Here is a 27,979-nt window from a genome sequence, read left to right on the forward strand (position 1 = left end):
AAAAGACACACAAAAAAACACTATGAACTACCACGCCCAAATTTTCTGATCCCCTATTGCTCCTCGTCGAGGTCTACGGCACCACCTGCTGGCGCACTTACCAGATGCAACGCCCGGCACCTGCCGTCACGGCATTGCTAAACGGGAAAGCCAACACAGGCACGATATCTCATTCATATGTGTGCCGGTTGCGCGTGCGTGAATTTTTTCTGGCCACGGAGTTGCATGAAAGCAGGCCAACCCGCGTTCACTTGTATATACGAAGAAAAAGAGAAGAAATAATTGTTTGTCTGTGTATCTGCAATCAGGTTCAGAAAACGTTGGAAAAGAAGCAACCTACGAAGCAACATTTATTACAGGGCAGCTTAGTGCGCTGTAATTTTTTTTTCAAATGCATAAATTATCATATTGTTGCAGGCGCCCTTGATAAGAGGGAGAAATCTTAATCCAATCGACTGTAGCACAAAGCTACAAAGAAAACCTGTATGGGTTTTTAAGAAAGAAAGCCTCGCAGTTAAAAAAATAAGATTGCCCTCGTCCAGGATTTTCCAAGCATAGGTGCCGCTAAGTTCAATATCCCACACCCAATGTAGGATGACTCATTCTATAATGAAGCACTGAAGGTGCGTATAGAGATTGATGTGGGAATGAAGGAGCTGGTTAATTTTCTAATCGTGAATCACCGTGCCATGACGTCAAGGAAATCAGTGGTCTATGCAGCGAATAATTAATGCTCCAGAAGCTCGGGTCATCATCGCCAGAAATGCAGTGCCCCAGGTTTTATTTATTTGTTTTTCCTTTGTTGTTCGTCCAATCAGATGACGCCGGATTACAGCATGGTTCCTCCTACGGCACCAGCAGCGGGCACACACCAACTGCATGAAACAAGAAAGAAAAAGAGAGCGACATCTAAGGTTGGAGGCTAAAAAGCGAACATAGACAAAATTCTTCGGAATGGAGCACTGCAGTCGAATTAGTGCCATGCAACAAAATTGGATAAACTCTACTAAGGTCAAAGTGCTTCTCAGAACAAGAAAAAAATCAGGGGGGGGGAGGGGAGGGGGGCTTGAGGTTGCTTAAAAGGCTGTAGCAACTAGCAAATAATTTCCCCCTTCAGAGACATTTAATCATGAATGTCATCTCACTACCAAAAGCACTTAATTTTCAAATGAGGAAACGTATATGCCCAGTGTACTTATGCCAGTAAAGTGCACAAATAACGCCAGGGCTTTTCACACTCACTCAGTGGCGTAGCAACAGGGGGGGCAGGGGGGCCGTGGGCCCCGGGTACAAGGGGCCAGTTGGGGGGGGGGGGGGGTGTCATTACGTCTGAAGACACCCCTCTTACTGCCGGCTACAACCCGGGGGAGGGTGGGGGGGGTGTGAAAGAAGACCTACGGGCCCCGGGTGCCAGACGACCTAGCTACGCCACTGCACTCACTTCTCCTACCACTTACTTTGCTTTACGAGTCTTCTCGTTGTATATATTTACGAATTCAAGTTACTAGGATCTATTACTAAGAGCTTATCACGATGTAAGGCAAGCATTCATCAACCTCTTATTTGCATGGCACATTTTTTCAAAAGTTTCAAGCTTTTCTTAGCGTTTCCTGATACCAGCTGTGCCACCGTGCGTCGGTTTGAGTGGTCCTAGAGTAACTACCATGTTAGGTTGCGACTGTAGAGAAGCAGCGTTCATCGTCATTATCATCATCATCATCGTCGTCATCGTCGTCGTAGTTGCCATCGTCGTCTTACATATCCCACGTAGAGAAGGCATGCATACACGGTTATTCGAAAGCAGCTGGTCAAGTTCCGCCATGTTGTTGCCTCCTGACAGTGAGCCAATCAAATATAGCGCGCGGCCTCCTTTTGAGCCAGTGGGAGCTGACGAGATGGCGAATTTGACAGCACTACGGCTGGGGTCCATAGCATACACGAAGAGTGATTTCATTGCTTACGCACTGATACTCACAGCCTCCCCACGGCCAGATAAACAACAGCGACCATTTTGATATATACTATGGGGCCAGTTATATTCCTCTCGTACGAATATTTACACCTTTCTTGCTTCAGGTGAACCAATTCATATAAAGCAATATATATATATATATATATATATATATATTGTTGCGGGAAGAAAGCAGGCCCACGAGTGTAAAATAACTTATATTTACAAATGATGGATATGGCGTTCAGGCAACCGCCAGACTTCGTCTTTCTCTAGTCCAACTCAACGTCTTCCTTCACTTCACCGTAACATCACCCTCCCGGTGGGGGAGCTCCGTCCCGGTGCAAGTTAAACAGCCTCACTTATTGGGGGGACATAGGGCTTGAGCCTGGTGACGTGAACAACATCACTGGTTAAGTTGGGAGGCACGGAAGGCTGACCGAGTGGGGCGATCTCGTAGGTCACGTCGGACAGTTGGCGTAAGATCTGGTACGGACCAGAAAAACGGGACAGTAATTTTTCCGACAAGCCGACACGACGTGAAGGCGTCCAGAGAAGGACAAGGGAACCAGGTGAAAAATGGTGGTCTCGGTGCCGAAGGTCGTAGCGTCGCTTTTGAGAAGCTTGCGAGACTGTGAGGCGATGACGGGCGACATCTCGGGCCTGGGCGGCTAAGTCAATAGCCTCGCGAGCGTAAGCAGTGCTGGGTGACTGTACTGCGGAAGGTAGCAACGTGTCAAAAGGCAAGGTGGGGTCGCGGCCGTACAAAAGGAAAAATGGTGAAAATCCGGCAGTGTCGTGACGGGACGAGTTGTATGCGAAAGTGACGTATGGTAAAGCGACGTCCCAGTCGCGGTGATCGTTGGAGACGTACATGGCGAGCATTTCAGTGAGTGTGCGGTTGAGTCGCTCGGTGAGGCCGTTCGTTTGAGGGTGGTACGCGGTAGCAATCCGATGTTCTGTAGAACAGGAGCGGAGCAGATCATCAACGACCTTCGATAGAAAGTAGCGGCCGCGATCCGTCAGCAACTGGCGAGGGGCGCCGTGGTGCAGGATGACGTCTTTTAGTAAGAAGTCGGCGACATCTGTAGCGCAGCTGGTTGGCAGGGCTCGTGCGATGGCATATCTAGTGGCATAATCGGTTGCTACAGCAATCCATTTGTTTCCTTTGATGGAAATTGGAAACGGACCAAGGAGGTCGAGGCCCACACGGAAGAAGGGCTCTGTAGGTATATCAATGGGTTGAAGCAAACCAGCGGGAGGCATAGCAGGCGTCTTCCGGCGCTGACACAGGTCGCAAGAAGCGACATAACGGCGCACAGAGCGATAAATGCCAGGCCAGAAGAAGCGGCGCCGCAGGTGGTCGTAAGTACGAGTGACGCCCAGATGTCCAGCAGTAGGAGCGTCATGAAGTTGCTGGAGCACGGTGAGTCGAAGGTGCTTGGGGACGACTAGGAGGAGCTCCGGGCCGTCAGGACGAACGCTACGACGGTATAAAGTTCCATCGCGCAAGGTGAACATCCGAAGGGACGGGTCATTGGGAGAGGAGCTTAGGCGGTCCATAAGTGTTCGAAGAACAGGATCCTTGCGCTGCTCGTCGCCAATGTGGAGGAAGCCGGAGAGGGACAGAATACTGATGTCCGAGTCTGCATCGGTATCGTCCGGTTGATCCACGGGATTGCGGGACAGGCAGTCAGCGTCTTTATGCAGGCGTCCTGACTTATATATAATAGAAAATGTATATTCTTGTAGGCGCAATGCCCAACGTGCAAGTCGTCCAGTTGGGTCCTTCAAAGAGGAGAGCCAGCAGAGGGCGTGATGGTCGGTGACAACGCAGAAGCTCCGACCGAAAAGGTACGGGCGAAATTTCGCGACCGCCCATACGAGCGCGAGACATTCTCTCTCGGTAATGGAGTAATTTCGCTCGGGCGTGGAAAGGCGGCGGCTAGCGTAAGCGATGACACGGTCTTGGCCCTGTTGACGCTGAGCGAGGACAGCGCCGATGCCATGACCACTCGCGTCAGTTCGTACTTCAGTGGGCGCAGAAGGGTCAAAGTGGGAGAGAATCGGGGAAGTGGTAAGCCGCTCAATCAGGGTAGAGAAGGCTTTCTCCTGTAGCGGTCCCCAAGAGAAAGAGGCGTCTTTCTTAAGAAGGTCAGTGAGAGGGTGAGCGATGTCCGCAAAATTTTTCACAAATCGCCGAAAATAAGAGCATAAGCCCAGAAAACTACGGACATCGTTCGTTGAACAAGGTACAGGAAAATTTCGCACGGCGTGAACTTTCTGTGGATCAGGTTGGATTCCGGCGGCGTTGACGAGATGACCAAGCATGTTAATTTCACGGCGACCGAAATGGCACTTGGAGGAGTTTAGCTGAAGGCCAGCCCTGCGAAACACGGAGAGTATGGTTGTGAGGCGCCGCAGGTGGCTCTCAAAGTTCGGCGAAAACACAATCACATCGTCGAGGTAACACAGGCATGTAGACCACTTCAAGCCGCGCAAGAGAGAGTCCATCATGCGCTCGAATGTAGCTGGCGCATTGCATAATCCAAAGGGCATGACTTTAAATTGGTACAGACCGTCCGGTGTGACAAAGGCGGTTTTCTCGCGGTCCATCTCATCGACGCTAATCTGCCAATAGCCGGAGCGGAGGTCAATTGATGAAAAGTATTGGGATCCGTGAAGGCAGTCAAGAGCGTCATCAATGCGAGGCAAGGGATAAACATCCTTCTTTGTTATCCGGTTGAGGTGACGGTAGTCAACGCAGAAGCGCCACGAGTTATCTTTTTTCTTTACTAAGACAACCGGTGATGCCCACGGGCTACTGGAGGGTTCAATGATGTCCTTGTCCATCATCCTGTCTACTTCTTTCTGTATGATGGCCCTTTCTGTTGCCGAGACACGATATGGCCGCCTATGAATGGGGCTGGCGTCACCGGTGTTGATGCGATGCGTGACAACAGATGTCTGGCCAAGTGGACGCTCGTCCAAATCAAAGATGTCCCGATAAGATGACAGGAGATGACGAAGAGCTGTTGTTTGCTCGGAAGGAAGGTCGGGGGCGATCATCTTAGAAACATCGTCCGCAGGCGTCGAGTACGAAGGAGTGGATGACAAAGGTCCGTTCGTACTGAGGAAGGATTCAGAGGTCAAAAAAGAAATCTGAAATTCTTCCAAAGGAGTGATATGCGCTATGGCGATACCGTGTGGCAAAACATGTGACGAGAACCCAAAATTGAGGATGGGCACGCGAGCGCAGTTTTCGCGGATCCGAATTAAGGTGCTCGGTAGGGCAATATTACGCGACAAAACCACGTCAGTAAGCGGCGACAGGACGTACTCGCCATCAGGTACGGGAGGACAGGGCGTCAGCAGGACATTTGTAGCAGCCTGTGGAGACAGCCTTGCAAATTCAGCAGCACATAAGCGGTGTGGAGCACAAGTGGTTGCGTCGGCAGGAAGCGGCAGGTCCAACTGTACAACACCTGCGGAGCAGTCAATTTGGGCAGAGTGTTTCGAAAGGAAGTCGAGGCCGAGAATTAGGTCGTGTGGGCAGTGTTCAAGGACGATAAATAGAACAACGGTATAATGGCCCCCAATGGTCACACGTGCTGTGCACATTCCAAGGACAGGTGACGTACTCCCATCGGCGACTCGCACGGTGCACGGTACGGCGGGGGTCAGAACCTTTTTGAGCCGGCGGCGGAGAGCAGCGCTCATAACTGAAAGCTGCGCTCCTGTATCAACGAGAGATCTAACAGGAACGCCATCGACTTCAATGTCCAGCAGGTTTCCACATGTAGGCAGGGTCAATAGAGGATTTGTGGGCCGGGTCGGAGTTGCAGCTTCACCTCCGGGAGCTGCACCGCCTAGTTTCCCGAAGCGAAGCGACCGGTTGCAGAAGGGGACGAAGAGCGGTGAACGAGAGGCGAACGGGACCTACGACCTTGCGGAGACGGGGATCGGCTGGATCTTGGTGGAGCACTGTCGGCGTTGATGTTCCTAGTCGGCGTATAGGGCGAGAAAGTGCGATTGTCGGGTACTTGGCTGTAGTGACTCGGAGACGACCACCGAGGAGGCGACGACCAGTGGTTGCGGCAATGACGGGCGATGTGTCCAATACCGGAACAATTAAAACAGATGGGTTTATCATCCGCTGTGCGCCATTCAGCTGGGTTGCGACGGAGTGGTGGAAAGCTTTGCGTCCGGGAGCGAGCGGTCGGAGAAATTTGGTAGGTGTTGGTATGGCGGACTGAGCAGAGAGATGGAATGCCCAAACTTGCTATTTCCTCCCGAACGACCGCTTGTATAAGGGAGATAGCGGGTACGCTTTCCCGACAGTCTGAACGAACGGGAGCCGGGGCCATGGCCTCAAGCTCACGGCGAACGATGCGCGTTATTTCTTCCGGTCCTGCGGGCTGAACGAACCGCGGCGGGTCTTCGCAAGAAGATGTCGCGGCGGTATTGGGCAACCGGTCGAAAGTTTGAGTGACGCGGCGGCCCTTCGCTTGTTCGAAGCGCCGGCACTCCTTAATAATTGCATCCACAGTGGCACAATCCTTACACATCAAGAGATTGAAGGCATCGTCTGCAATACCTTTCAATATATGGCCAATCTTGTCTGCCTCGGTCATGTTGTCATCAGCCTTGCGACAGAGGGCCAGCACATCCTGTATGTACACGACATAGGATTCTGTGGACGTCTGAGCGCGGCACGCAAGTTCTTTTTTAGCTGCCAGCTGACGACCGACAGGTCTGCCGAACAGGTCTCGCATTTTTTCTTTGCAAACATCCCAGCTCGTTAGGTCAGCTTCATGTGTGTCATACCATTGCTTCGCAGTTCCCTTCAGATAAAATATTACGTTTGCAAGCATCATTGTAGGATCCCACCTGTTGTTGTCGCACACTCGCTCGTACATCGTAAGCCAGTCCTCGACGTCGACGTTGTCCGTGCCACAAAATGTTCCCGGGTCCCGTGGGTGAGTGAGGATGACCGTGGGCACGGGCTGCCGAGGCGTTGTCGCTTGTGTCGGTTGATTTGCCATTGTGGCAGCAGGTAGATGACGTCCGCTGCGAAGTTCCGTGGTGGTACCCCGCACCTTCCACCAAAATGTTGCGGGAAGAAAGCAGGCCCACGAGTGTAAAATAACTTATATTTACAAATGATGGATATGGCGTTCAGGCAACCGCCAGACTTCGTCTTTCTCTAGTCCAACTCAACGTCTTCCTTCACTTCACCGTAACAATATATATATATATATATATATATATATATATATATATATATATACCGCTCCTCTCTGTGTAAATTCTTGATACGCGCTCACGCGTTTGCAGAGCGTCGTTAGTTATGCGCCTCGTGGAGGACTAGTTTCACTTTGTCGCTTTTGTCGCACTCATTCCTTCATATGTCATATCCGCATATTTTTTTATAGACATAACGAATAAAAAATGAACAGGACGCTTCTCTTCCCTTCACACCTGCAAGTATTGCAGTGTGGCGATAGATGAGCAGGTGAGTCTGTTCGTCCTCTTAGTTTGCTTTGTTATGAGGGAGTGATTTTGTTGGTTCCCCCTCCCTACCCACCCCTTTTATTTATCTGTATGTATGACCAGTTTTTATTAGAACGTCCAGACAGTCTGTCTATGTAGGCGCCGCTTATTCACAGATCAAATCTAGAGAAGAGCACCGCCTCCAGGTGCACGGATCCCCGCTGTGAGAAGGTCGAGCATCATCACCGGCATCAGTGGTATCAACCGGCAGCACCAACGGTGTATACCAATGAAACAAGAGGCAGCTTCGCCCGAAAGGCGTAGCATGGATTGCCATGACAAATTAGTGTACAGCTGGCTATACGAAGAAAGTGTAGTATTGTTATCGGCCGCGTAAACTTGTAAACATAGGCATGCTAACTAAATAGCAACATTGTGTCACGAGCGAACAAGCAAACATGAACACATCTCTCTCGATGACCGCAGAAACTCGCCGTCAGAACGCTGCAGTAAGGAAACGCGGCAGCAGCAGCGAGCGACTTCACTTTCGTGCAGCCACTCGCATCAACGCGAACTAAGCCACGAAAATACAGAGCCGCGCGGACTCAGCACCAGTCGCAGATCGCTTTCAAGATACAGCTGCCCGGTCGGGCGCGCGCAGCCGCCCGGGCCGCCCGGACTAGAACGCGCAGCCCTCTCCCTGCGCGCGACGGAAGGAGGCGCGCTTGCTCCCCGCTTTCGTCCGTTGCGTGCGCGACATTGAGCGGCGATCGCCGATTCACTCTCGCATGCCTTCTCTCGCACATACAGCATACGGCGCGGGTCGACGATTTTATCGCCCTTGGACTGTACACGAAACCTCACGCCGACGCAGACGCCGGAATGCGCAAGGAGTGTCCATATAATTGCTATAGCACTAATACTTACTTATTTTTCATGTGAGTCTGATCTGCGGCAATGACACCGTTACAGGCGTCCTCTGAAAATGGGGCACCACGCACGGTACCTCCCGTCGCGTTTAATTAGTATAGATACGGTGTCACGGCAGTGCAGCGGCGTTAGATTTTGCTATTCTCACATTAAGCGTATATGGCAATTAAATAGTCACGAAAGAAAATTAATCAAAAATAAAGCGCCACAAAATAGTAAAGAGGTAAGTGTAAGGATATTACTGTAAATGTAAAATATATATCTAAATGGGGGGAGGGGGACGGGGAAGCAGTGTGCGTACTCCAGAGTCAAACAGACAAAGAGAGCATTAAAAATGAGTACTTATGTGGTAACGCAACTGTTTAGCCCATCCTGAAATCACGCCCGATTATACGTGTGATTATAGGTGGTATTACACCTTCCAGTATATACTTGTGATAAGCAGCATCTGCCAAGTTGCTCCTGCGTTGACCTTCGTAAGTTGTGATACGGCTTTTCAGTTGAGATGAGAATGTCGACGACAGCATATCGTGACTGTCTATCGCTCGCGTACCACACTCGGGCTGTTTTGAGAATGACGCGCGCAAACTGGAAGCTTAATATCGCGCTTGAAGTTAACGTTATTGATATGCATACTTATTTATTGCCATGGCAACTCCACTTTATTGAGATTATTGATTATTGTGCTTGATTAGATCATTGTCGTGTTATATTATTTGACGAAGCAGCTTCTTGTGAAAGAAATGACCGCGTAGCAGTCCTCTACGTTGATTTAGGTCGTGAGCTAGCGTGCAGTAATGCCCGCTGCGACGACTGATTGGCCGTGACCACCTGCTGCTGAACATGCAAGGTCGCAGGCTGGTTTTCTGGCCGTGGCAACCACATTCCGATGGCGCTGCAATTCAATGAATGCTCTCGCGAGCCGCACTTTAGGCTGACATTAAACCATAGAGCCACATGTTGCCAAATCAATGCGGAGCCTACGACGGCCGTGATGTGTCGTTTTTTTTTTCTTTTTTTTCTACGTTAAACTCAATTGCGGGATTTCGCGACATTAGCATCCGCTATAGTACCCTTTCCACGGAGGCTACTAAAATGGTCTTCTGCGATGGAATGTTGATACCTGCCGGTTCACCTCAAATAGTAGAAGCTAAGCAGCATTGAGCTTAGTTAGACTGTGACGGTGACCGCTTGGGGCGCTGAGTGCTGATGGGTGATTCTATGGCAGCATGAGCAGTGCAGGAAGCGTGTGCCTTGAGGGGACGGGTATGGTTTCAATTCGGCATGTGACAATACCTTCAACTGCCAATGCGCGGGTCCATTTACTAACAGGATAAAAAAAAAAACTCTCGATCTTTAATAAAGTTTATTCACTCCAACTCTTGCATAGTTTTTACTACTGAAGCTCGATCACTATGACATCCATGCGGCTACCATGCAGCCTTTTCTGCATAGTAGGGCGTCCTGGCCAAAGCCAGGGTGCGGCAGCGGCGGTTTAATTATGCGCGCAATATTGATGACGACGGGAGTCTACGCGTTAGTGAGAAATCTCGTTGGAAAGACGTCACGGCATTCCTTTCATTTTTCAATAATATGCAAAACGTCGCTCAATGTTCGTTTTCATTCTGCGGCCGGTATCAGCGGGACAGTGTAACCAAGACGCGATAAAGAAATAATAATAAACGCACGAAGAAAAAACTGATTATAATGCTGAAGCCAGGATGAGGGATCCCTTCTCATCCATCAATTACGCAACCGTATCAAAAGGGGTTCGCCTCGCGGGCGTCGTTATTTTTCATTTGCCGGCGATAAGAATGAGAGAAAAACCCCTTGGCAAAGCCGTTAGCGTATTCATCCAGCAGTCCTTCATAATGAAGCGGGCGGGGGGGGGGGAGACGAAATCAATTGGAACGCCCCAAGTAAGACACGCGACACAGACTCCTGCCCTACAATCACGCTCGAACCGCGCGAGTTACGAGTTTTCTGGAAGCCCGCGAAAATCCTCGGGCAGATTGGAAACGCCGCGCAGTGCTGCCGACGACAGGAAGCGTGCGGTGCGCATAAGCCTCCGCGCTCTGCCTCCATTTCCGTGCAGTAGCAGCGAAGCCTATGCGGCCACGGCAAAGTAGGCACGATCTTCTGCGCAACCGACAGCACGCTACGGTCATATTTTCTGACAGGCGTTACGATGTCGCCGTTATTTTCAGGCTTGAACCTGACATATTGAACTGATGCACCCCTCCACTTCGGAGACAGCTCGCTGCACGTCTCGAGAACCTGGGATGTCCTCGAGGCAGGCCAGCGGTTCGGTGTGGCGAAGAAGCCCTGTTCCGGTGTGTTCGCGACACTGCACGGAACTTCCACGTACGGTGCGCACTGATCGGCCTTCCCTTTTCCCCATCCCATCGTACGGCGCGAAATCTTCGAAAACCCTTCGCTCTGCCTCCATGCACGAGGGTCCCCTCTAACACCGCCAGTATGCACGACATGCAAATCGTGTCTTCCTGCTCCACCTCCACGCTTCCATGCTGCGTCCCTGGCTTCCATAAAATATTCATGAGTTCGTCGGGGGCTTCGATCTCCCGGCGGGCGCGAGGTGCCCCTAATAAGGCCGGCGTGCCGGCTGCCCGAAGGTTTGCCCACTCCCGGTGAGCCTTGGTATCCACGCCGACTGTGACATGGGCAAGGTACAGTCTGCATTTAGCAAATTTAAAGGGAACGCGCCCACTATACGAGGACATGTTAACGGGGTTGTTGCATCTATTCGATTAAAGAAAGAGGTTTTGAACCGATAGCAAGAGAAACAACCTTCAATCAATCAATCAATCAATCAATCAATCAATCAATCAATCAATCAATCAATCAATCAATCAATCAATCAATCAATCAATCAATCAATCAATCAATCAATCCCACACCACTCCAGTGCACGCAGGCTCGAAATTGTGTGGTAAAACATGAACGAAAACGAAATCTGCCTCCCAGTTTGGTGCGAGGGTGCAGTGGTGTCTCAAGATTGACTTAATTGACTACAATGTTATCACGAACAGCTCCAGCACAAAGTCATCACGCCTTCATTATAAGGTCATCATCATCATAATCGTCATCATTAGTATATGTCATATCCCCACGAGGATAAAGGCCTCTACCTGACATGTCACACTTTATACCCCTGTTTTTCGTTAACCGATTCCATCCACTGTTAGCGCGAATTACAGCGCCTACCGGGACAAGGACAAGCAAACGACGAAGACAAGAGCTGACTTCCCATTGCAGCCGTGGCCTCGTCGTTGAGCGCTCGCCTCTGCTGCGGTAGGTAGTGGGTTCAAGGCCACGCGGCCGCCGGTTAGACACCGGTTATCTAAATGGGCACAGGCGTGCCCCGGCCCGACACTCGGCTTTCATTCGGCGCGAATCGGTCAACTAACCGCAGTGGTATACTTAAATGGGAGAGCGCCCATCTCACATGCGGAAGGTACTGAGTTCGATTCGTGGTGTCGCCGGAAACCCACCGGATTTTTCTAATGAGTAGAGATGCAGCACGGCCCGGTGCTCGGCTATTTATGTGAGCTCTCGTCTTGAAATCGGGCCCTACAGAGGTTTTGCGAAGGTCTCGGGGGGCCCCTTCTTCCCACACAGTTTTGGTGCAACACACGAGCACCCACCGCTGCTGTGGGAGGCCGATGAGTGCTGTCGACGGGTGCATATCGGTAAAATAGGTAAAACCGTGCTCCCCGGCCAGGTGCTCGGCAACTACGGGAGTTCCAGACGCTCGGAAGGTCACCCATACCTATAGTGGCAATTTAGCAGCACGGGACCGCCAGACTCCTTTTTGAAATGTATCGGTGTTTCTGTTGTCCTGGTTTTTGCACAGCAAGCATAGCGGTCTGGACGAACCTCTCCCAGGAAACGCACCCCTGGAATGCCGGACGTCTGGCCGGGGGTCTGCCTGTACCCGTTTTCTAAACCGGTGGATGTCCGGCGGTGGGGACCGAATTAACTATAGTTAATTCGGTCCCCACCGGGGGGACCGAATTACAGGGGGGTCCGTATATACAGGGGGGTCCGTATACGGACCTCCCGCAGCCGAGCCGGCCGACCCACTGTGCGATTATCTCAGTCTCAAACCTTGTTCCATTAGGTGTCCCGAAAATGTCGATTATCTTCACACCCCATAAAAGGAAGCTTTACCTCGGTGCCAATTCCGCTTTCCATGTTCAAGTACATGGAAAGTACATGGAAAACCGGGAATGGTCTCATTATAAACAAGCGAATTATAACCAACCCTTATATATTCCTTTCATTGATTACGAGAAAGCGTTTGATTCAGTCGAAACCTCAGCAGTGATGGAGGCATTAGGGAATCAGGGTGTAGACGAGCCGTATGTAAAAATACTGAAATATATATAGCGGCTCCGCAGCCACCGTAGTCCTCCATAAAGAAAGCAACAAAATCCCAATAAAGAAAGGCGTCAGGGAGGGAGATACAATCTCTCCAATGCTATTCACAGCGTGTTTACAGGAGATATTCAGAGACCAGGATTGGAAAGAATTGGGGATAAAAATTAATGGAGAATACCTTAGTAACTTGCTATTCGCTGATGACATTGCCTTGCTGAGTAACTCAGGGGACCAATTGCAATGCATGATCACTGACCTGGAGAGGCAAAGCAGAAGAGTGGGTATAAAAATTAATCTGCAGAAAACTAAAGTAATGTTTAACAGTCTCGGAAGAGAACAGCAATTTACAATAGGTAGCGAGGCACTGGAAGTGGTAAGGGAATATATCTACTTAGGGCAGGTAGTGACGGTGGATCCGGATCATGAGACGGAAATAATCAGAAGAATAAGAATGGGCTGGGCTGCGTTTGGCAGGCATTCTCAGATCATGAACAGCAGGTTGCCATTATCCCTCAAGAGAAAAGTGTATAATAGCTGTGTCTTACCAGTACTCACCTACGAGGCAGAAACCTGGAGGCTTAAGAAAAGGGCTCTACTTAAATTGAGGACGACACAACGAGCTATGGAAAGAATGATGGGTGTAACGTTAAGGGATAAGATAAGAGCAGGTTGGGTGAGGGAAAAAACGCGAGTTAATGGCATCTCAGTTGAAATCGAGAAAAAGAAATGGGCATGGGCAGGACATGTAATGAGGAGGGAAGATAACCGATGGTCATTAAGGGTTACGGACTGGATTCCAAGGGGAGGGAAGCGTAGCAGGGGGCGGCAGAAAGTTAGGTGGGTGGATGAGATTAATAAGTTTGCAGGGACAACATAGCCACAATTAGTACATTATGGGGGTAGTTGGAGATGTATGGGAGAGGCCTTTGCCCTGCAGTGGGCGTAACCAGGCTGATGATGATGATGATAATGAAACAAGTGCTGAACGGTATTCTATGGCTGAAACCACGCGAATAAAATGTGTTGACGTCATGAAAGACGTGTAAATTCTGCTGACTGTAGAAATCGGAATGTAATGAGAAGCAGAATGTACAATATTGGAAGGAGAACATAGACATCTTACATTTAACAAAAATCTCCCAAAATTGGTAAGTACAAAAAAAAATGAAGCAGAAAGTTTACAACTTCGTGATTCGGCGACAAAAGCAGTTATTGCAATTCTGTAAACTGTATATGCCAGAGTATCTGGAGCGGACAAATTCGATAAATGAAGTTACAGATTACGTGAAGTTGTTTGCGTTTACAAACGTCTTGCACGAGGATTACTACTCACAACTAGTGTTAGATTTCAGAACGGTCTATAATTGATCAATGGTTTCCGCTTTAGATGTCTCAAAAGGCGAAGTTTACGGAAATGTGATATAGACTTTTATTGCTGAGTTACAATGTTTCAAAGTTGCTTCAGTTTCATCAAATTTAGCGCTATAAGGAAAAAATATTCCCCGACAATTACGGTATTCACACAATGCGAAATTTGAGCGCAGCTCTATACGTGCTTTCATTTCGCGATACATTTGTTGGCGCAGACAATCTGCCTCATGCGGCACGATGCAAACGGAGCGTTGTGTGGTGCGACTGCCTCGCAAATCGCGAGATCGCGAGAGGCAGCGCGTGGGTGACGCGTGGGCGCGATTCACAGAAGCCACCGCGTATAGACCTTCCAGACGACGCGCGCTGCTCTGGCGCCATCTCGTGGCCATCGTCGCCGCAGAGCAGATATTCTAGAGGCCGCTGGCACAGGCCGTCCTGCTCAGCACTATACGCTTTTCTTCTCGCGCTTTCGCCATGCTCTCTTCCTCCATTTTCCTCCTCGCACTCCCTACGCTATCACAGTCTCTCCATCAGCCGCTATGCTCCGCGTTCCTTTTTTCATCCTTCGCTGTGTTCGTTCGTTCGGTTACGCCAACGCCTGCGCTCGCCGCAAGAACGGGCGCCTAAGAGCTGCACGCTAAAAAAATTCAAAGTAAATTGATAGCCTGAATGAAAAATATGTTTCTTGCAGACGAAAACACTTTTTTTTAAAGTTGAAACGGAACAGACGTCATAAAAATCAGCGCAGTGGATGCTGAGAAAAACGACTCCTCCTTTCCTATGCATTCTGGTAGGAACTCCTAGACGAGGCCCCCTCTTGTTCCTGTGCAATCTGCAGGTGCTTTTCTTTCCCTTTCCTTGGCACATATTATATTACTTTAAGAGACCGTCAGTTATATGCGCTACGCAGTCCTAGGTTTGCCCAACTCCTCTATCTATCGCCTGCTTTCTAATTCATAATCTATGACTCGCCCTCTTCCTCTGTCTTAACGTTGCGCCTATTATTTGTAGTTGCACGGTTCTTGGCGATGTACTTATTTTGGTATGTAGTTCTTTGTCATCTTTTATTGCGAAATTAAAAAAAAGAATAAAGAACAGTCGTATCAGGCGGCGCAGCTGATACAGCAGCTTCTCAGGGCTATTGTACATACTATAAGCAAATACTGGCGGCTAGGTGTAGCCCGTATCTGCGACACCACCTTTCAGTTTGCTTGGCCGTATGTGTAGCCAGCAGAGCCGTATACTTGTAGGTAATTAAAAGAAATGACAAAAAGGGCCGAAAGACGCAAGAATACATTCGGATACCCCGTATCGGCCCCGCAGTTTACACGCGAAATCGAGGAAGGGAAACTGTGGCCTTTAGGTTCTCCACAATTAATCAACGCTTTTCGCAGATACACACACACAAACACACACACACACATATATATATATACGTGTGTGTGTGTGTGTGTGTGTGTGTGTGTGTGTGTGTGTTTGTGTGTGTGTATCTGCGAAAAGCGTTGATTAATTGTGGAGAACCTAAAGGCCACAGTTTCCCTTCCTCGATTTCGCATGTAAACTGCGGGGCCGATACGGGGTATCCGAATGTATTCTTGCGTCTTTCGGCCCTTTTTGTCATTTCTTTTAATTACCTACAAGTATACGGCTCTGCTGGCTACACATACGGCCAAGCAAACCCGCCAGTATTTGCTTATATATATATATATATATATATATATATATATATATATATATATATATATATATATATATATATATATATATATATATATATATATATATATATATATATATATACCGCTCCTCTCTGTGTAAATTCTTGATACGCGCTCACGCGTTTGCAGAGCGTCGTTAGTTATGCGCCTCGTGGAGGACTAGTTTCACTTTGTCGCTTTTGTCGCACTCATTCCTTCATATGTCATATCCGCATATTTTTTTATAGACATAACGAATAAAAAATGAACAGGACGCTTCTCTTCCCTTCACACCTGCAAGTATTGCAGTGTGGCGATAGATGAGCAGGTGAGTCTGTTCGTCCTCTTAGTTTGCTTTGTTATGAGGGAGTGATTTTGTTGGTTCCCCCTCCCTACCCACCCCTTTTATTTATCTGTATGTATGACCAGTTTTTATTAGAACGTCCAGACAGTCTGTCTATGTAGGCGCCGCTTATTCACAGATCAAATCTAGAGAAGAGCACCGCCTCCAGGTGCACGGATCCCCGCTGTGAGAAGGTCGAGCATCATCACCGGCATCAGTGGTATCAACCGGCAGCACCAACGGTCTATTTGCTCAGCGAGGAGAAAAAAGGAGCGTGGTGGCAAAAAAAAAAAAGAATGCAGGCAAATGGGTGTCCGGGCCGGGCTACGCGGTTCGAGGTTCCAGCCGCGAACCCGCCCCGCTCTGGCAGCGGAGCCATGACGCAACCTCGACGGGACCCCATCGGAGGAAGAGCGCGCGCGCGCACCTGTGGCACTCGGCGGCGGGAACAAAAAGGGGGCGACGACGCATCCCGCGAAACCTCGCGCACCCGCCCTTCCCACTCGTTCCTGTCCTCGCTCGGCCGGCCGGTGCATCAGCAGCGGGTGGTTAGAGATGGAGAGACACTGGACAGGTGGAGGGGGAGCCGGAGTGGTTGACGCACTCCTGGCGGGGGGGGCGGAGGTCTCCTCCCAACCGTCACTGCCGGTGCGCTGTCCCCTTTGTGCGTCGCAGGGCCCATGAACCTCGGCGCTTCTTCCCGCGCGATTCCCGCCGCGACGCGCCCGCGCGCGCTGTCGTCGCGGGAGGCCCGCGGTCGGCGCACGTGCGACCGCCGACCGCGTCGTCGAGGCCCCGGCGCGCGGACCCACCTCGCTGTCTCGCGAGGCTCAGCCTCCCCTGGTCTTCGCGCTCGCTCCGGCGACGCCTTCGCGGAAAAGAAAGAAACGTGGCCGGCCACGCGGGCCTCGTCTATTCGCGGTATCTGAGCCGAGAGGCGACTCGAGGAACAGGTAGCCGGAGCAGCAGCAACTAAGCCACGGGGAGCTTTCGACACCTCACGCTTGTCGGTTAGCCTTACCTGCTGTTGACCCCTGCTGCTGCTGCTCTTCGGTTGGCGTGGGCCGCCGCACGTGAAGGATCGCTGCCACGGCATGCGCGCTTCTGGGAGCGAAAAACACGCGGTCTGCATCACCGAATGCGTGGAGGCCTGCCCGCGGGTCTTCGGTTCGCCTATAAGTGGCAACATGGAACGGCTTGGCTTTCCAGTTACGCGGCCGCCCGTACACCTGGGCGTAATAGGAAAGACCGAGAACTGTGCAGGCGAATGCTGCACGTAAACCGAGTCTGCATGCCGAGTTCACGTGACCTGCTGAGCTTTACGAAACTCAACCCGATATACACCGTCCAGCCTTACAACGTGTCACGCAGGCGCGACGAATGCGTATGCGCTCGTTGTCCGCGTCCCCACGTTGTTTCATGCTCTCCTGAAGTAATACACTTATGTAAGCAATCGGCGAAGCAAGTTTGTTGCGGTGACATCTCAATATTAGCACTGTAACTTATTTACGCATTAAAACCTATTGTTAAGGCTGGGGCAAATGTTTTTTCGACAACGGGACTTGTCTAAAACAAGTTGCCTCGTCAAGACGCTGGCTCGCGGGACAAGCCTTGTTCGATATTGCTACTGATGGACATCTTCGTTAGGCTTTCTGGAGGCATGACGGAGAGAGTCGCCACAGCAATAAAACATTAACACAGCCACCATAGTATGGCATCATACGCTTCGTTTTGTTGCGACCGAGATACCACTTAGTCGATATCACGTGTCCCAGCTAACGTTATCCAAGGTGCAAAAAATAATAAATAAATAAGACCTCACTGTGCTAGGTATGATTATAAGACCGTGGGTGTTCGGTCGTCAGACCTCTGACGACGGAACACCGTAGGTATTATAATCGTACCTTGCAGCATGATTTCTTAATTTTCTTTTCTGTTAAAAGCTTTAAAAAATTAAATTATGTATGTTTTTTTTATGTGCCAAGACCACGATATGATTGAGGCACGCCGTAGTGGGGGACTTCGGCAAATTTCGACGAACCGGGGTTCTTTAACTTGCAATTAAAGTTAAGTACCACAGGTGTTTTCGCATTTCGCCTCTTTTAAAAGAAACCTTAACTACCGTTAGGTGGGACACCCTATTTATACCCTATAACGCTTGCTAGTGCGCTTCCGCTCTATCGAATCCGTAAAAAAAGCTAGCGGAATGATATATATCTTTCCTTTATGTAGTCCCTGCGAATATTTTCAACGCAAATGTTGGTCTATTATATGACCTTTGTACGCAGTGCGGCACGCCACTTTGCCATATAGTACACAGTATATGCCTACTGATGGCAGGCTTTACTTTTCGGGTCTCTATTTACGCGGGCTCTCTAAACTATTTGGAAGGTGGTAATAACACGAGGCTATTAAACATGGTGCTACCGCTGACGCAAACGTTTGCAGATCATTAAATAAATATAACAAATCATACTTGACTGTGATATTCTATTTCCAGGCACTACTCAGCATATATCGGCGGGAAAAAATTGCTTATTCCCTTTTGTGTACTTAACGCTGCATTCAACGGAGACAAGGACGGCGTCATTGTAGCAGTTAGGAACTCAGTGGCACTGTAAGCGGTTGGTACATTTAAAATAAAATAAGAAAAATCACGAAATACAAGCAAAATTTTTTTTCGCTTTGCGTAGCACCGGTGCCCGAGGGCACATGCGCGTGCCAGTTTCCTTTACGCCAAAGACGGAGAAAAAAAAGAAACGAAAAGGACAAATTCAAAGCAGTTCATTGGCCACTTGACGAAAGCTTGGCTTCGCATCGATTCCAATATGTGCGTTTCATCTGCAAAATATTTATCTAAACGTTCCCAGCCCTCAGCTCTTGTATTTAAAAGGCAATCAGAAGCGATCCGAATCTTTCACTTAGCTATCTCTTAGTCGCACTCGCACCTCAGCGTTGGTGTTCTTCAGGTTAATGTTAGAGTAACGCAACGCACGAACCGAACGCGGAGGCAAGTGTTTTTAATTAATTAGCCCATTAACTATCACGCTACCTTCTTGTGTGTGGCGTCATTTGTGACGTCATTACATCCGCATTCTACCTCCCAGTTTCCAGGGATTTCGACAAAGTCGTGCTCACGTGGCGGGTCTCTAAATTCTTCGATCATGTGCTTTGGTGTGCAGTAATCAGTGATTTCTAATGAATTATAATTATTGCAGACGCTTCAATAACTCAAGGTGTAACTACACTTATAATTTGATAAAATATTGACAGTGAAACCCATGTACTGTATTCTTCTATTTTTTTCTGATCTATGTTTAATTTCGGCGCCGGTCGTCTCAGTGATTTCTAATCAGTTCTAATTATTCCAGGCACTTCACTAACTCAAATTGTAACTAAACTGGGTTGGAGAGCATACGGCAGACATTGCCATGAACTTGGTAAAAACACAATGGCGGGATAGTTGGTTTGTTGGTCAAACTGGGAGATGCATCAACGAAAGACTAAAAGAGCATCCGTATAAGTTTACTACGGTAATCTTTTTTGCTATTTTTCTTTCTGATTTATTTTGCATTTCTTCCCTGGTCGTCTGAGTAATTTGTAATTAGTCCTAATTATTTCACAAACTTCAGTACGTCAAACTGTAACTAAACTTACGCTATGATATTATATCTATAATGAAACCCATGAATTTTGTACTGTACTATCTTTTCCTTTTTTTCTGATTTACATTTAATTTTCTCCCCGGTAGTTTGAGGAGGTTGAACCACAATAGCTGCTGCACACAAAAGTAGAGTGTCGCTCGATGCTCGTGCCTCCAAAAATGGTACTGCCTTTTCAGGCTCTAAGAAAAGCTGTACGCGCGCATTATGCGAAGATTGATTTTTCACCCTAAATATCTAGGCTTTGAACCAACAGGTTATTTTGGTTACCTTCGGGCATTTAGTGATGTGAAAAGTTAGGGAGGAAAAAAAAAATTGAAAATCCGCGATAGACAACATGGCTGAAAAAGAGTAGCGCGTGCGTGCGCATCAATGAGAGACTAAAAAAGCGTCGGTGTAACGTCACGAGGGTAATCACGGGTCATTCGGGCATTCGTTGCCGATATTGTCCCTGCAAACGCACGTTTGCAAATACTTCTCGTTTGTATAGGGCTCACAGCAGACCCGCCGTGGTTGCTCAGTGGCTATGGCGTTAGGCTGCTGAGCACGAGGTCGCGGGATCGAATACCGGCCACGGCGGCCACATTTCGATGGGGGCGAAATGCGAAAACACCCGTGTACTTAGATTTAGGTGCACGTTAATGAACCCCAGGTGGTCAAAAGTTTCGGAGTCCCCCACTACGGCGTGCCTCATAATCAGAAAGTGGTTTTGGCACGTAAAACCCCATAATTTAATTAGGGCTCATAGCAGGTTGACAAGCAAGATTGTGGAGGCCTATGAGATTACAGGAAAGGTACATGAGCGAACCATTAATGTCGCTATCGGGAAAAAGAGATACGATTACTCGGTTTATCGTTGTAACTATTGCAGTGTACGTTTCGACCACGCCTTGGACACGTCTGCGGTTCATCGACACGCACTGTTCTTTTTGCTGCCTCGTTTGTTTCCGCTCGTACGGTATATATCGATTCGTGCGCAAATAAAATCTATAATCGAAAGTTGTAGCGCTGTCTCTGTGTATCTGTGTCTTTCTACGTCCTCGTTCAGTCGCACTTACACAGGCTATCATAGACATTGCCAGATCCTGACTGCAAGCTTACCACTATCGTTGTAAAGAAAGGCGTAGATCAATGCATTCTACCGGTGCTAACATCTGGGGCAGAAGCTTGAAAGTGAAAGGGCTTGAAAGGAGCTCGACGACAAGTTAAGGACTACCCAGAGACCAAAGAGCGATTGAACGAAAAATGTTAGGCGTAACGATAAGAGACAGGAAGAGAGCGCTGTGGATCGGAGAGCAAACGGGAATAGCCGACATTCTAATTGACATTAAGTGAAAAAAATGGAGCTAGGCAGGGCATGTAATGCGTACGTTAGATAACCTGCGGACCATTAGGGTTAAAATGGGTGTCAAGAGAAGGTAAGCGCAGTCGAGGACGGCAGAAGACTACGTAGTGCGACGAAATTAGCAAATTTGCAGGTGGTAGTTGGAATCGGTTGGCGCAGGAAGGGGCAATTGGAGGTCGCAAGGAGAGGCTTCGTCCTGCAGTGGACATGAAATAGGCTGTTGCTGATGATGCACTAACAAGAGGAGAAGCACTCAGAAAGTTAACGTGTATCCGGCCGCCTTGTGATAGCCACTGCGCAGGCCTTCATTTAGTACGTGCTGTCTTTTAAATTCTAACTCAGCGCATGTTTCGGGTTTCAAATCAATCACTTGAAATCGTTGCCGTGCTGCTATCCGAAGTCTCTGCTTATGAACACCTTCTGCAAAGTGACACGGGAAAACTGAGCACAGAGAATTGTAGCTTATATATAGGGGAATGAAACATTGAAGAAAAAACAAAGTGAGCCTTAAATGGAAGGTGCTCCATAATGAACATTCTTGGGCGCTGGTGCTGGACCATCTATACAGGGTACCACTAATGCAAGCCAAATACTTATTCTGTTCAGGGAACTATGCTCCTCATTTTTTATTTTATTCGTGTTTCACGCGCTACGCAAGGGAATAATGGCGCCACAATTAAGTTCCTGCTCGTAAATGTTGCTGTGGCCGTACTGCGAGAAAAATGTTGAACAAATAGTCCTCTCACGATGATTTCGGCGAAGAAGCTGTGGACGAAGTCACAGTCGCTCGCTCGACGGTACGATGGAAACACATTTCACTCAGGAGGAAGTGAACAGAAAAATATAAATGTCCCCGAAATATCTCGGAAAGGGCAAATAATCAAAAAAGAATACTCGCGTAAACACAGTGGAGAAGTCGAGGGCGAATGCGCGACCACAGTTGGTTGCGCTTAAACGCACGGCGGCGCCTTTTGTCGCCGTCGTCTTCAAGGTCGAGAGCTCCTCGGCATGCATTATTCCCGCTGATGCTGCGCTCCGCTCCTCCGTGACTCGGGCTCGCGCGCGTGGAGCGTTTTCCTGCTTATGATTTTCATATGCTTTTCTCAAATAAATAAAGTACCCCTCTCCTTGCGCAGCTTCCCTCTATACCTAAGGGCAAGCAGAATACGTAATATCTGTAATCTTCTTGCAGAATGATAAAAGCGTTTCCTGGTTGGTATCAGTAACAAACAGCCACCGTAAAGAGTTCGCACAGGCGATAAGTTCAGGCAGCAGGTTGTTCGACAAACAGCAGTTTCCTTTTTTTCTTTTTTTTTTCTTTTTGCTTTGATGTTGATTAAATGATGAGACCCTTGCAAATTAGGCCATTGAGTGGACGGCTATACGAATCATGAAATCTTAACTTTCGGGACAAATAAATGTATAAACGAAAAATAAACAAAAGCACAAAGGGAAAAACGTACATTTAGTGCAGTGTTACAGTTTTGATGACGGAAAGATTGTTTGAGTTCGAGAGGTAGTAGTGTATGGCATAGAGGATGACGCTAACACAGCCTCCCTGCCTGTACGTATAGCTGTTAGGACCTCTTTCTGCGCCTTGTATACATCGGTAACATCGCCAACCAACGCTTCGCGATTTGAGCTAGATAACTGGGCTGTTGAAAATCTCGCGTGAAAAAATAAAACGGAGTCAACGATTTCGTTTTGAAGCCCATTTGTAGCCTTTTGTAGCACACGAGACCGACACAACACGAGAAAACAAATATAATGGTATGCAGGGATGATGAACCTGGCGTATAATAGAACAGCGACGTCGAGAAAATATGGAAAACGCGACACTAATGGCAGTTGGGACAAATATGCAACGCCAGCACCACAGTTTTCGATCGGGAGAAACAAGTCAGGCCGCATTGGCTTCCTCCCTGAGCGACGTACAGACGAAACGAGTGAAGGTCTTGTGCATGGTTTGAATGTTTTTCCTGGAACAGGGAAGGACTTGAAGCACGTAAACCAGCTGTTCTGCTAAAACAACATTGCAGGCGTGCATTTCTTGCAAAAACCGAATAATTTGCCCCCACTAGATGCTCGAACCGTATGTCGAAGTTTTAGAGCGCAGCTGTTAGGCGCCCGTTCCTGCAGCGATATTCGACGTCCCCCCTAACCGAGCGAATGGGCACAGCGAAGGATGAAATAGCGAACACGTGGCGCAGATGGAGATGAAAGACTTCGGTAGCGAAGAGAGCGTGAGGAGGAAGGCGAAGTAGGAGGGTATGGCGAAAGCGTGAGGAGAAAAGCGTAGGGCCGCGCAAGACGGGCTGTGCGGCGGCGATGGCTACGAGATGGCGTCAGAGCAGTGCACGTCGTCTGTATGGAAACGAAGCGTTGCATGAGCGGAGGTTGTCTGCGGCGGCTGCTATGAGTCGCGCGCACGCGTCACCCACGCGCTGCCTCTCGCGATCTCCCGATTGGCGAGGCGGTCGCGCCTCACTTCAGCCCGTTTGCAACGTGGCGCACGCGAGAGACTGTCTGTGCCAGTCAACATATCACGAAATGAAGACACGTGTAGAGCTGCCCTAGAATTTCGCATTAGTAAGTGTTATACTCGCCGGTGAATTTTTTTGTGCTACGCAATCAGAACAGCGGGAACTGCTCTTGCGAAAGTGCTCAAGGTGACGTACAGCGCCATTATATCAGCGGATACCAGCAAGCAGCGATGAAGTGACCGCCCACTGACCAAACCAGAATACTAGAGACATAATTAACATAATTACCAGTAGTTGAATAGGACTGTGGGGGGGGGTGCAATAATTCTTGGGCACTTTTCTTACTTTAGCCATAAAAAGGCAACGCCATCCATAAGAGTGAGAACCGTAAATGATGAATTGCCATAAATAAAGCCCTGTTACAACATGGCGGGAATTGACTGTCATGCATAAAGGTCTAGCAAGAAAAAAAATTAGAATTGCCGCAATAGTAAATCTTTGTCTTACAAATGAGTGAGTATATATAGAAGCTATAAGAGCCTCGCATTTATATTTATCCTACTCGTTTCGCCACTCTAACGCTTCTTAATTCCACCAAGCAGGATTTTCCCTATGTTGACATGACTAAGCAAGTTCAAAAGGAAAACCATAGCACGCTCTATCAAATGCTTTAGCAAAATATATTCGGATGACAGCCAACTGGTGAAGGCTCTGTGTCACACACTCAAGAATAGGAAATGTGTGAAATGCGTATTTGCATCTATGCCACGACACAGAATGCCACATTTTTGATGTTCTCCGACGAGATCACGAGTGCCCGTCTGTAGTCTATCAGCTAGAACTCTTGCAGATTTTCTAGTCTACCTTAGGGCTTCACAACGTAAAACTATTGAAACTGCCTGGCATCATATTTACGTGACCGCCGACGCAAGCATCGGGCGGTGACCCGCAGCGTTATTTGGACCGCGCAATCAAATGCTCTCCCCTTTTATATAAGGTTACTTTTGTTTGCTTTCAAAGTCAATAGCGTTGCATACCCGGCGTGGTTGCTCAGTGGCTATGGTGTTGGGCTGCTGAGCACGAGGTCGCGGGATCGAATCCCGGCCACGGCGGCCGCATTTCGATGGGGGCGAAATGCGAAAACACCCGTGTACTTAGATTTAGGTGCACGTTAAAGAACCCCAGGCGGTCGAAATTTCCGGAGTCCTCCACTACGGCGTGCCTCATAATCAGAAAGTGGTTTTGGCACGTAAAACCCCATAACTAAAAAAAATATATATATAGCGTTGCATATCTTGACAGGTTCTTCTTATCTGATTGGCTGACAAGATGCGAGGAGCAAGTAGAAGTCGAGAGAATTTTGGTGGGGCGAGCTAGCGCAGTGACAGTATAGATAACTGGAGAGGAGGGTGATGCCAACGACTAGGATTGGCTCGTTTCCCCCCTTGCTTAGCTTGCGTTGGCTGGTCGAAAATCGCGGCGGCTCGTAACGGAAGCTTAAAATACCGCTTAAACGGATACTCATCGAAGAAGAGTTGGAATAGCGATGCCGTATACGTGCTAAAAGGGCTCGACGACTTTGCCTTGCCACGCAAAACGTTATTTATCGTAGGCAAATAAATCCATTCTCCCCGGCCTCTGAGTAGCCAGTGCCAGAGCGATAGATGGGCATACATCCGTTACTTTCAGAACGAGACAGTCTCTGGTTATATATAAAAACAATTCAGTTTTGTTCGGGATACGCATGCATCGTTAGTGCGTACACGTCACTATGACATATTGAGTTTTCGCGGTTTTGTGACGTCGCGTGGCAGACCGGAGAAGTGGGTGCAGCCCGAAAACAATTTGACCAGTCGCGGAAAGCTAATAGTGGGAAAGGCGTAATCGGAAAGAAATGATTTTCCTTTGTTCTTTCTAATCATACATAGTCAGCATGTACACGCATGTCAGGTGGGGAGCTTTCGCGGGTTTCGTTACATTGCGTGGCAGACAGGAGAAGGGGTGGTGACCCAAAATGTTTTCGACCAATAGAAACACAATAGAAACAGTTTGGAATAGCTTTACGTTATAGCGCCCTTACATAACAATATCGGTCGATGCACGCCAACCTGCCTTTTAGCATCAACATAGTTGGTTCTTGCAACGGCACTGAGCAGCAAGGCATTGCGTTTCACAGAGACTCTGAGAAGGTAGCTTCGGTGTATGCATGTTAAAGGCCAGAACGAGCAATACTGTAGCTGACCAGGATTAAATAACCGCGTTGCATAGAAATTGTTCTTGACAAGAATGGCGGTGTGTTGGTGTGGCAACTTATTGTCGTCATGCTCGCGAAAACAGCCTCGGTGGAGCAAAAGAGGGTAGATGACCAAGATGACGAAGAACCTAGAAAAGGGCACATACGCGCAATGGAGTCTGCGCAAATAACAATGCGGTTGTTGAAAACAACGCGAAAAGCTTCACGGCGACAATGGCAACAGCGATGTCAGGACAACGCAATTCACTTTTTTTTACATTTTTTACACGTAGCACTTACAATCACCCAATACCCGATACGGCAGCACAAACATACGTGAAAAAAAACTTTCGCTGGAATGTCTTCGCTCGCGCCATCATACAGTTTTAAAAGCTTTGTTCTCAGAGTTGGTGAATTTCTGGCGTTGACCTTCAACACGTACGACCCATCGAGCCTATAAACCTCGAATTAAGCCTTCAGAGGGACACTAGGGAGAAACACCAAATCTAGTTTACAGCAATGAACTATGCTTTAAAAGTTTATTTGCGTTAATTTCGCAGCAATATGTTGATTATTAGACGATGGTAACGATGGTCAAAGTTTCATTTCTTCAATTTCGCGCTGAAAGCTCGGCGCCTGCATACGTTATTTTGACGTTATATAGACTTTATAGCCTTCGTATTTGCACCGTTGTCACTCCACGAACGTTCTCGAAACTATTACTAGGTCCAGTATTTGGACGTTTCAGAATGAACAGTAGTCCATATTGCCTGATAAACGTTTGATTTAGCAGTCGCAGTCAAGACCCATGACGTCGCTCAGTGCTAGTGCGGGAACATCAAGGCGGTGGCGCCACCGGCGCTTTTCGTGTTTTCAACTTTTCTCGCTTACATCAGCCACTTCTCATGCAGTGTATGAGCGGCATTCCTGGCTCTGTACAAGGTTAAATTACTAATACAGCTCAAATTATTTTATTTCCCGAGTGCCCCTTTAACGCAGCAACTGCCTCACCACCTGCGGCGAAATAAAAATTCATTTACACAAACACTGCATTTCAAATACGGTGTCGCTAAACTTTACATTTCAAGGTCACATCATATGCCGCGCTGCGGAAACGTGGCGAGGGTAGGTGCTTGGACGTCGTCCTATTGAATATGGAGATTTAAAATCTCACTTGTTTTACAAACTTCTCAAAAATGATTACTCTGGCCGCGAGGCAACCTCGCCATGGTAACACGCAACATACGAAAGTAACCATGACGCACAGAGATTGGCTGAATAATACATTTTCAAATAATAAAAACAATTGTCTGCCTCGAAAAAAAAATTTCATAAGGCTCTGGCCGAATAGCTGCAAAGTGAAGCTTTCAAAATTTAGTGCATTTGAACCAAATGAATTTATAGCCTGCGTGGATATGGCGTGCCTCAGAGTGCTAAAGTCTATGCATCTATTTCGATTTCCACAAAATGGAACATTGCATCACTCAGAGAGCTAACTTAGCACGTTGAGAAAATATGAAGTCACAAATGATTTATCTAAACATCACCTTCGTTGTCTAATATACCAGAAATTGAAAGTATTATTTATAGGTTATTTCATGTGCTTCATTTATTCGAATGTTTACCGTAAATTATTGCAATACTCTCCAAAACCCACACCCTCCTCGAACCGATACCAGCAATCCTATAACCACTCGTTTCTATGCATTTCTCCTTTAGTTGGTAGCTAAAGCAGTTATCTGACGAAAAACATGTTGAAATCATGTTGAAAAGAAATCAACGTCAACATAAAAAAGGGCGTAGAAAAATGAACGATACAAGGTCTACGCGAAAGAGCACAAGGCCGACGTACATTCGTCTATGTTTTTATATGTACTGAATTGGGGCAATAAAGATGATGGAATGTTGCCTAACTGTACGATCTTTTTGTATTATTTGCACTATTTTGTTCGTGCCTCCGCGATTTCTTTCATTCGCTTTTTATTACTTTTTTTTCTTGCGGACAACTACGTCGATTTTGCCTTCGTTCGTATAGGCTTTGGTTGACAGGCCTTTCTTTCTCTCGACTAT

General features: G+C 48.1%; 1 long non-coding RNA gene across 2 annotated transcripts in view; it reads right to left on the bottom strand.

Moving 5' to 3' along the window:
* Nucleotides 1–435: 435 nt before the first annotated feature.
* Nucleotides 436–27,979, bottom strand: part of LOC139054814 (uncharacterized) — a 604,407-nt gene continuing 576,863 nt past the window's right edge. The window contains exon 4 of one of the 2 annotated variants that reach the window (XR_011511526.1): nucleotides 436–875. This is a non-coding gene — a long non-coding RNA (uncharacterized lncRNA). The remainder of the gene's footprint in view (nucleotides 876–27,979) is intronic. The other variant, XR_011511525.1, reaches the window with a different exon arrangement.

Source organism: Dermacentor albipictus, chromosome 1, assembly GCF_038994185.2.
Source record: "Dermacentor albipictus isolate Rhodes 1998 colony chromosome 1, USDA_Dalb.pri_finalv2, whole genome shotgun sequence".
Taxonomy (NCBI): domain Eukaryota; kingdom Metazoa; phylum Arthropoda; class Arachnida; order Ixodida; family Ixodidae; genus Dermacentor; species Dermacentor albipictus.